The 9,432-nt window shown below is 50.5% G+C and overlaps 1 protein-coding gene across 1 annotated transcript in view; it reads left to right on the top strand.

Annotated features, from left to right (window-relative positions):
- The first annotated feature begins 6,571 nt into the window (after positions 1-6,571).
- The window catches only part of DAAM2 (dishevelled associated activator of morphogenesis 2), a 140,701-nt gene continuing 137,840 nt past the window's right edge, over positions 6,572-9,432 (top strand). Inside the window, exon 1 of the mRNA XM_045294801.1 lies at positions 6,572-6,628. The gene's annotated coding sequence lies outside the window, so the exon portion shown is untranslated. The remainder of the gene's footprint in view (positions 6,629-9,432) is intronic.

Genomic DNA, 9,432 nt, shown 5'->3' with positions numbered 1-9,432 from the left:
TTGAGTCTCATTAAGTGGTTAACCAATGATTAGACAAAGCCTTATACTACAGAGTTCCACTATTCTTACCTGAAGTTCAGCACTTTTAAAGGTATAAACACTTTTGGTACATTTCCAGAAGGCAGAATGATAGCTTGGCCAGCTTTATCCAAATCTATAGTTGCTTTTTGAGCATCAGGTTTACTGATCTTCCTCAGCCAGTCAGAGGTCCTTTTTCCTAATGGAAAGATCTGATTTGACTGCTATAGTTATAACACGACTTTTCACAAAGCGGACATGTTCTCCTGTGAAAGTCTTGGTGAATTCTTCAGGTACTATTCAATCAACCACTGTTCTAAAAGCCACTCCTGTGGTCCAGGGTAGCCATAGCATGTCGTTTTCCTTCAGCTGTGCCTGGTTTCCCAAGGGCCCGCTCAATACTAATGCTCAATGCTGTGGGAGTTATCCAGTGAAGTTATTCTCCCAGGCAAACCTCTTGGAGAGAATCTGAAAATCACTCCTGGCTCTCTTTTCCTCCTGCGTGATCCACGTATGTTCCGTAGGAGCCAGCGTTAATCTTTGTCCTGGCAAGGTCAAGGTGTGCCAGCCGATACCAACAAAGCAGCTACTTTTCTTTTAACCCAAATCGATTCCCCATAGGTTTCTTTTGCCCTCCAGACTTCCAGGCTGCACTGCAGTGCTGTGCATTAGTCCTCACCTTTATGTAGCCCCTAATCCTTGAGTCATCGTCTTGAAGTGCTCTCCTTGGTGCGGATGAGAAGTCCTGGTGTCAGCCTCCCAAAGAACTCCTCTTCGGGACCCCCTTTCTCTACCTGTGCTCTAGCTCTGTTTGGTAAACTTGTTTCTGGCAAGGGCGTTTTAGAGCCATGCATTGGTGCCTAGATAGTCCCTTCTGAAAATCTGACTTTTACTGTGACATGCTCAGTCAGCATTAATCTTGGGTGTCTTTGTGTGCATTGTGAAAAAGCCCGACCGAGCTCTGAGATGGTCATACGTGTTATAGGAAACGTGAGTCTACAAGGAAATAACGTTGGGAAGTCCTGTGTGAAGCCAAGTGAGTCAGCTCTCTTTCCAAGCCCTATTCAGAACCTTTAATATTCCAGTGCGCTCTGTTCCAAGGGTGGGGCTGGATTTGTAGTTTTTCTTCAACGTGTTTGAGACAGGAGAAGAAACTTGATGTTGCATCATTTAAAGGGATTCATGTTTTCTAGAACTCACTTTGGAAATATGCACCTGGAAGGCACTAGGTGAAGAAAAAGTGCTTTCTTCCTGACTCGCCCTAAGGCAGGCCACATTTACAGCCCTTCACCTCCTCCTCCTCACCAAGGCAGCTCTGAAATGAGGTTCCCTTTTATTTATTTTTTAACCGGCATGCAGCACAGCTTGATTCTGTGGTCTTTCCACTAGACGGTGAGTTGCTTGTGGATAGAGACCCGGGCTGTTTATCTCCTCACCCCCAGCGGTTTTTAGCACAGTGCCTGGCACTTAGCAGGAGTGAATGCACACAGAGAGTTTGGAAAAGAGGAGTTCATCACTTCTTGTTCTGCCATTTCCTCTCCTACTTCTGCACCGTCCCCTTTGACAAAGTAATCAAGCTTCCACACTAGGGTGCCTACCAAGTCTATTGTGTTCATGGTTTGAAAACCAATATTTACCAGCATTTCCAGAAGGATGTGCAAATGTCCTAGGCTTTTGCAAGGTCTACCATAATGTTGTCTCTTCCTATTACTCTTTCTTCTGTTCTCATCCTTCTGTGGGGGTGGGGGTGAAGGTGGGGGTGCACAGGTTCTGTATGTATATCTGAAGAAAAAAGTCATTGAGAACTTTCCAAAATCAATGAATGGGAAGAAATAGGTTGTCAAGTGACAGGTTGGCAATCCAGAACGGGCTCCCATCATCGCTTTATAATTGTTAAGATGTTTTCAGACAAAACTACCGAATGAGGAAACATAGCATACATCTCCTGGAGTTCCCTGGTCTCACCCAAGTCCCTGATCCATTGCACATGCACAGATATGTCAACCCAAAGCGATGCATCCCTGCACTTTGTAAGAAGTCTCAAATTATTTTCCAGTGGAGAAAAATGTGTGTGTGCCTTTACTGCCAACACATAGCTATTGGAAAGGTTTCTTTCTCTCGAGGGTTCAAAAATACAAGTTCCTTTGGAAGTTCTCCAGAGCGCTTGGCCAGGAGCACCCTTTTACACAGGGCTACTGATAATGAGGCTATAATGAAACCTTGTCAATGATCAAAACTGTGCAAGTTCTCAGGCAGCTGTGGCTACTAGCTGATACAGCTTCCTCCAGCCGGGGACTTTGAGTTCTGAAGAGGCTGGAGGATCATGAAGAAATTCCAACTCCCTCACCACCCACGCAAGTACTCTGCTCACTGTGGGATGTTCCAGGCCACACATGGCCAGGTGTGGTGCGATGGACCAGAGTCTGCCTTTCTGGCCTTGGTGGAGGGGGGTACATACCAGATTAGACACACGCATGACCGGCCTCCCTGTGGGGGTGGAGGGCGCCGCCACAATGTCCCAGGATTGTGTGTCTTGTGGTTAAACACTTAAGATTCTTGACGTAGGCAGGCAGCAGAAACAAACCTCTAAGCCCCTGCAAACAACCTGAGAAGGCGTCCCAAAAATGTACAGCCCTGCCCCTCAGACGGAGACAGCCTTTATGGGGGTAATGTCCTAAGCACCGCTCATTTGGTGTGGTCATGTCTGTGCCAGGGGAGGTTTCTTAACTCTGTGCAGAGATGTTTGCAGAGAGCTGGATTCCAGGAACCTCATGGGTTTCACATTCATGGGACGTGCATTACGGGTACTAACAGAGGGGACATGGGAATGAGGACAAAGAGAGGAGGAGGCATTGATAGATCAGAATCACGACTCTCTCTCAGGTACCCACCCCTTTGAGTCAATTCTGTGACTCTGTGAGGCTGCAAATCCTTACACGCTCAGATAGCCTCATCTTTCTCTGGCAGAGCAGCTGATGGTTTTGAACCATCGACTTTCTGGCTAGCAGTCCAATGTGTTACCCTCTATGCCACGAAGGCTCCTTTCTTCCAGGAACCGATACTCCATCATGTCAGTCTCACTGTTGCAGCATGGTGTTGATAGTTATTGGTCAGTATTTGCAAAGAAGCTAAGTGATGTTCTTGCTTGGTTGCAAGAGGGAAAGTTGGGATTGGAAAAGCGGGCTTTTTCACGCATGCCCTGAGGTCTTCTTAGTACTACGTATCACAGGGAAGACTTAAAATACCTGTAAACTGCCGTGGCATCCAGTATATGTCAAGCGGGAATGTTGTTGCCAAGAAGAAAGGGTGATAACTATGAACTAGTCTTCTCCACATCACAGGTGGATGGCTTTCACATGCAGCAGTGTATTCACTCGCAGTTCAGGAGACAGAAAGTCCCCATTTAGGACACCAGCTCTAGGCAAAGGCTTCTTCCCTCGGGTGGCTCACCTCCTCTCAGCATCCGAGGGCCCTGTGCCCCTTGGAGAGCTCCAAGTCTTGGCACCAATCTCCCTCTAGGTCTAGGGCAGAGGTTCCCAAACTTACTTGGCTTACTGCGTCCTTTTTAGAAAAAATTAAAATTCCTCAGAACCGTCCTGGCAATGAGGCATTTGTACTACAACTCATAACTGGGAGAAAGCATGGCTGTCTGCTCTACAGCCCCCCTGGATCTGGGCAATGTGCCCTTGGGGGCAGGGTCGCCCACCGGGCAGCACTGGTATGAGGCCGCCAGTGCAGGGGCCTCGGTTTGCAGGATTTGTTCAGCTTCCTTTTGCCTTCTTTGAATTTTACAACAGTCCTTTGGGATGCAATGAGCTTCACCCTTGCTACTTCGGAGGAACACCAAGCTTCAGAAAGTTCCCTGCCATTTCCCTGAGATTTCTCAGGGAGCCATGGGCTGGAGCTTTGTACCAGTCTCTGATTCTAGTACTTGACTTCTCTTCACTAGCAACTACAGCCTGTGTCAGTAAACGCAGGAACTACCACCGCCACCCTCTCTTAAAAAAGAAAGGAAACAAGTGATCTTATTAAGCATCGAGTCACTTTCTATTCAAGGTGACCCCTAGAACTGTGCTACACAGGGTTTTCCGGGACTGTGACTGTTCCGGAGAGGACCTGCCTTTGGAGGCACCTCTGTCTGCGTTGGCTTGAACTGCCCAACTTGCAGTTAGTAGTCAAGGCTTAGCCATTTTCACCACCTAGAGTCTGGACCAAACCATCCATTCTGCACTACATTCCCTTCTGACTGTGGACAATTAGTCTCCAGGGAGGGAGGACCACACCTCAGCTCCTGATACGATAAGAGAATGAGTTCTAACACTTCTTGACGCCTTAGTGATTCTCCCATTGTCTTCTTTGTTCAGAACAATTATAATTAATCATAGATAACATTTATTTAGTACTTGCCAGAAGCTAAGCAATATAAACAATCAAAGAAAACAAAAGCAAGAACAAATAAATCCTCATCGGATTAATTATGATCACTGCAATCCCAAGCATGTCGGAGTAGAACTGAACTTCATGGGGATTCCAGAGACTTTCGGAGGAGGCTTGGTGGTGTTGTGGGATAGGTAGCGGGGTACTAACATCAAGGTTGGCGGATCAAATCCAGCCACTCCTTGGGAGAAAGATGAGAGTGGATGCGCCTGTAAAGATGTGCAGTGTCCCAAACCCTATAGAGGGTTGTTATTATAGGAACCCTGGGTGCATAGTGGTTACATGTTGGGGTATGATATGCAAGGTCAGCAGTTCAAAACCACCAGCCATTCTGAGAGAACTCCTGTAAACAGGGACAGTCTGGGGAACTCACAAGGACAGTTCTACCCTGTCCTGTAGGCTTCCTGTGCGTCAGCATCCACTTGACGGAAGTGGTGGTAGTTAGGTGATTTTTATGTCAACAAGACACCCCTGGCGAGGGGGAGTCCAACCTTTCAATGATGATGTCTCCCTCTACCTTGTCCTACACTGTAGGACAAGTGGTTCTCAACCATCCTAATGCCGCGACCCTTTCATACAGTTCTTCATGTGGTGGTGACCCCCCCAACCATAACATTATTGTCGTTGCTACTTCATCACTGTCATTTTGCTACTGTTATGAAATCGGGCAACCCCTATGAGAGGGTCATTCTACCCCCAAAGGGGTCGAGACCCACAGGTTGAGAACCGCTGTCCTACAGGGTTGCTCTGAGTTGTATGGCAGTGACTCCTTGGACGTGTCTTTGGTTCCTTGAGCATTAACTTAAAGGTCGGCAGTTCACACCTACCCAAGGGCCCCTAACGATTACAGCCAGGAAAACCCAAAGAGGAGGAGTTCTCTGTAATCCATAGGGTCACCAGGATCCTAAAAGCTGCGTGTTGGCTTTGCTTTGTTGATATCCTCTAGCTGTACAAGAAATTGGCATCGCGGCCACCCTTGGGCACTTAGGGAATGTGAACATTTGCTCCTTCTCCTCTGCTCTGAAAGGATGGCCCTCACACCAGGCTTCGTGGAGACGCAGCCAACCATAGGAATTAGCGATGCCTTTCCAAAGTGCCATAGTCAGCAGCACCCAGGAAACTGCCTGGATCCACCACCCAGTGTGGGCCCGCAGAGACGCCAGGGAGCATGAAGGGAAGCAAAAAGACCATGCGCTTACCTGCCAGCCAGCGGGGAGACAGGCAGTGATTCTTAACTAAGGCAGTTACCAGTCCAGCCAACACTCTGGGCCACACTCACATTAAAATAAATAAATGAATGAATGAATGAATGAATAAATAAATAAATAAATAAATAAAATCACCTACGATTAGAAGGGGAAAGAAATGAATACGAACGATTGTAACTGGTTCGATTTATGTATATGAGCAATGAAGTGAGATGACTTGACTGGTGCTGAGTTGGAAAAGCTAGACAGGGGCAGGGAGTGTGGAACATAATTTAATAAATACACATATATTCCCAAATTAGAAATGGAACAGTTAGTGAATAGGGCGTGGATGGCCACTTTTCGCTAGCTGTTCTGCTCAGCTCCATTGGATTGATCTCCTTCCTTGCCCCGGCACCTTCTTGGGGCACCTTGGAGAAGGTGAGGGGCTGTCCTAGCACCTGGCCCAGCACTTGACCACTGAGCGCCACCCCCAGGCCCTGCCAAGTTTGGAAAAGGTGTGGAGGCGAAGCTCCCTGCCCAGATCGCCACTTTTTTTTTTTTGTTTTACCTCCTGACCCTTAAATGCTTCCGAAGTCGACGGAGCCCAGAGAGGGCCGCTTGCCAACGTTGGAAACAGCCACCCTCATTGTCCACCGGACCCTGCCCGCGGCCCCCTCCCTCCCTCCTTCTTGGCCTTGGCGCTTTTCTGCCTGAAAGTGTGAAAATTACAAATCCCAAAGAGCTGCAATCAGAACTCCCTACCTAGGAGAAATTCAGAGTATCCTTGCCATAAATATCCCGTCCAAAACGGCTGACGTCAGAGCGGGGCGGGCGGGCGGCCGGGAGGCAGGGCCAGCCTGCAGGGAGCGCGGCCGCGGGTGCTGGTGGAAGACAGTGCAGCGGGAGCGCAGCGAGGGGAGCGGGCGGCCGCGCACTCCAGTGGATTACAGGGCTGCGGAGCCACGCGCCATGGGGTCCTCGCAGTAAGTGCCGCTGGCCCTGCCACTCTCCTCCTGAGGGCCGGGGGCCGCGCAGGGGCGTTCCTGGGGGGCACTTGGACCACTTTCTCCCCACCGCGGTCTTTCGTGTGCTTGGAAGGGCAGCCTAGCTAACTTCCAGGCTGGCTGTTTCTGTCTTCTCTCCCGTGTTGGCTGGGGCCCCGACACTCCAGTGGGCTCTCCCGGGGCCCCTGCCCCAGTGTCGGGTGTGTGCATGCGTGTGGTGGGTGCATGTGTGCGTTGGCACATCTGGATACAGGAAATGTCTTTGGAAAACTTAAAAAAAAAAGTTTTTCTGCGGCTTTGAAATTCGATTCCTTGTTGTCACAAGTGGACAAAGATAGAAGAATTCCCCCACCCCCCAAGGAACAACTCTTTGGTGATGGCTTCTCCCCAGCTCCCCCCTCCTCCTCCCCTCCCCAGATGCAGCCTGAGTGTTCATCTGGGTGGATTTAACTCTTTGCAAGCTTCAAGCGCCCATTTGCAAGACTGGCCTCTGGGGAGGAGAAGGAGTCCCAAGGAGGAGAGGAGTCCCAAGAATGCAGTCCTGGCTCTGGGGAACCTAAGCACCTGCAGCCATTGCCTGACTTGGCGCTGGGCCCCTGCTGTGGCGAGGGAACTCCGATTTAACCAGGGCAGGGTGCATGTGCTGCGCGGGCCTGCCTGGGCAGCGTTCAGAGGCTGAGTTGGAGGTGGTGGCCAGGACTGTGTGGCTGTGTGTCCAGCCCGCCGGGAAGTGGGACGCTTGTGCCTGCCACATGGACCCGCCGGTGGGGTGTGTGCCAGGCTCTCTGCAAGCACTGCAGTGCCCCCAACAAGATGCAAGCTGGTCCCATAAAGAGACATGTCTGAGCTGTGGGGTGGAGGAAGGAGGGCCGTGGGGGAGAAGGAGAGAGATTTTTATCAAAATTGAACACAGATTGCTGAGGTCTGGGCTTGATTTAACTCTTTTCTCTCTGCCTCGGTCGCTTTTCCACGGTCCTGTGGTGCGTTCAGAAAGTGCCGCCCAGGGTGGGTAGGAACACTCACCCCCTTCCCCAGCGAAGAGTCCCCCCCTGTAGGTTTTCCTGGAAAGGCCCCACGAGGGTGAAGACAGCCTCCTATGTCTCAAAAAGTTGAAAGTTTTCATGTTCTCTCCCCCATTCCAAGTTGGGTGAGAGTTTCTTGGATTACTTTGAGGTCCATAGAAGCAGCAGGGGATGGGTTTTGCCCTGGGATGTGGGGGTGGTGGGGGTGGTGGTAGTGGTGAAGCATGCATCCTTTAGAGTGGGGGTGCCTGAGGTGGGGAGGGGCATGCAGGGTCCATATGGACGCAAAGCTGCCAAGGACCAGCGGTGGTGCTGGTGTGAACCCTTGTAGCTCTGCTCTAGCTGGGTCTCTGGTTTAGGATTTTGTCCCAGTGCCAACTGGCTGCACTGGGGTGGGAGGGAGATGACTGGATTCTGCCCGTGTCCCAGAAAAATGAGAGCCTGGGGGGACGGGGAGGAACTCTGCAGATACAAACAGACCTACAGGAAGTTCATAAGGATTTGGGAGATTATGGAAATTGACCCCCCAGGGAAGCGGCAGAAAAAAAGACCAGGGGCAGACTTGGACGTGAGAAAGAGACCCATTTGACTTCAGAAGTCCCTTGTCCACATCAAGTACTCTGGAGAAGAAGGAACTGGTCCGGAGGGTACTTATCCCTAAGAGTGCATGGGAGTTGGGGCACCAGAGGGAGACATGCGCATGTGTGTTGATGGATAAAGAACTCTGGGGGTAGGGGTGGGGTTGACGGTGGCCTCAAAGGTGGAAGCATTTCTTCATCTGTGGTGGAAGTCACACCCAAACCCTGATCTTCCTTTGAACAAAAACATAAACCAAAAACCAATGCACATGTTCCGTGTCCTGGTGCTGTCCGCCCCAGCGTATCACCCCTGCTTGAATTTTCCCCAGTTTTTCCTCTGGATCCCAGGGTGGCAGGGGGAATACTCACGCCCCCATCAGGACAGAGAGAGGAGAGAAGATTCTTCTGAGCTTTAGAAACCGAGAGAGAGGCGGGAGCTCGTGTAGGTGGAGGTTGGGAAGGCAGCGGAGGAGGAAAGGTTTGTGAATGTTATTTCTTTGGGTGAGTGGGGGGTGGGAGTGAGGGGAGAGTTGAAATACGAGTACTTTCTCTGAGACCATGTTCATAGCTCAGCCCTCAATCCCAACTCCCTGCCCCCCAAACGTATAGGCAGCCAACCAGGTGAAATGCTCTCTGTGACGGATGGCTTGTCTTACGTCCAGTGGTGGCGAACAAGGACAAGGACAGAGATCGTTCCTGGGATGGAGACTTTCTCCTTGCATTTTGGCGATGTCCATGGATGTGCCTCATTGTACTGTTGCTGCTCGTCCCCAGTATTTAAAAACAGAAGGCTAAACACCCATGGGTGGAGGGGGCCCATTAGGGATGACAGTGCCAGTTGTCAAGTGCATCCTGGTAGACGCAGGGGACCCACCCCATGTAGGCCAGAGCTGAGCTGTGCTCTGTGAGGATCTTAGTGGCTGGGTTTGGGGCAGTAGGTTGTCAAGACTCCTTTCCCAGGTGCCGCTGCAGAACTGGAACCTCTAACGTTCTGTGAAATGCCCAGGGCATTAACCTTGGGCTTTATCCAGGGATGTTGGCAGTAGGCTCCCAGAAAGACTCTGGTCTCCGCACTGGACTCTTCAGGGAGAGTGAAAGGCGAGGAAGATTTGTAAGCTTTGAACTCTTTTGGTGTGTGGAGTTTCACAGGCGGGTCCAGGGAATCTTGACACCCCGCCCCCCC

This window comes from Echinops telfairi, unplaced genomic scaffold, assembly GCF_000313985.2.
Source record: "Echinops telfairi isolate 266 unplaced genomic scaffold, ASM31398v2 ScPeMD7_3533;HRSCAF=4204_1, whole genome shotgun sequence".
NCBI classification, from domain to species: Eukaryota; Metazoa; Chordata; class Mammalia; order Afrosoricida; family Tenrecidae; genus Echinops; species Echinops telfairi.
This window is presented reverse-complemented; position numbering and strand designations above follow the sequence as displayed.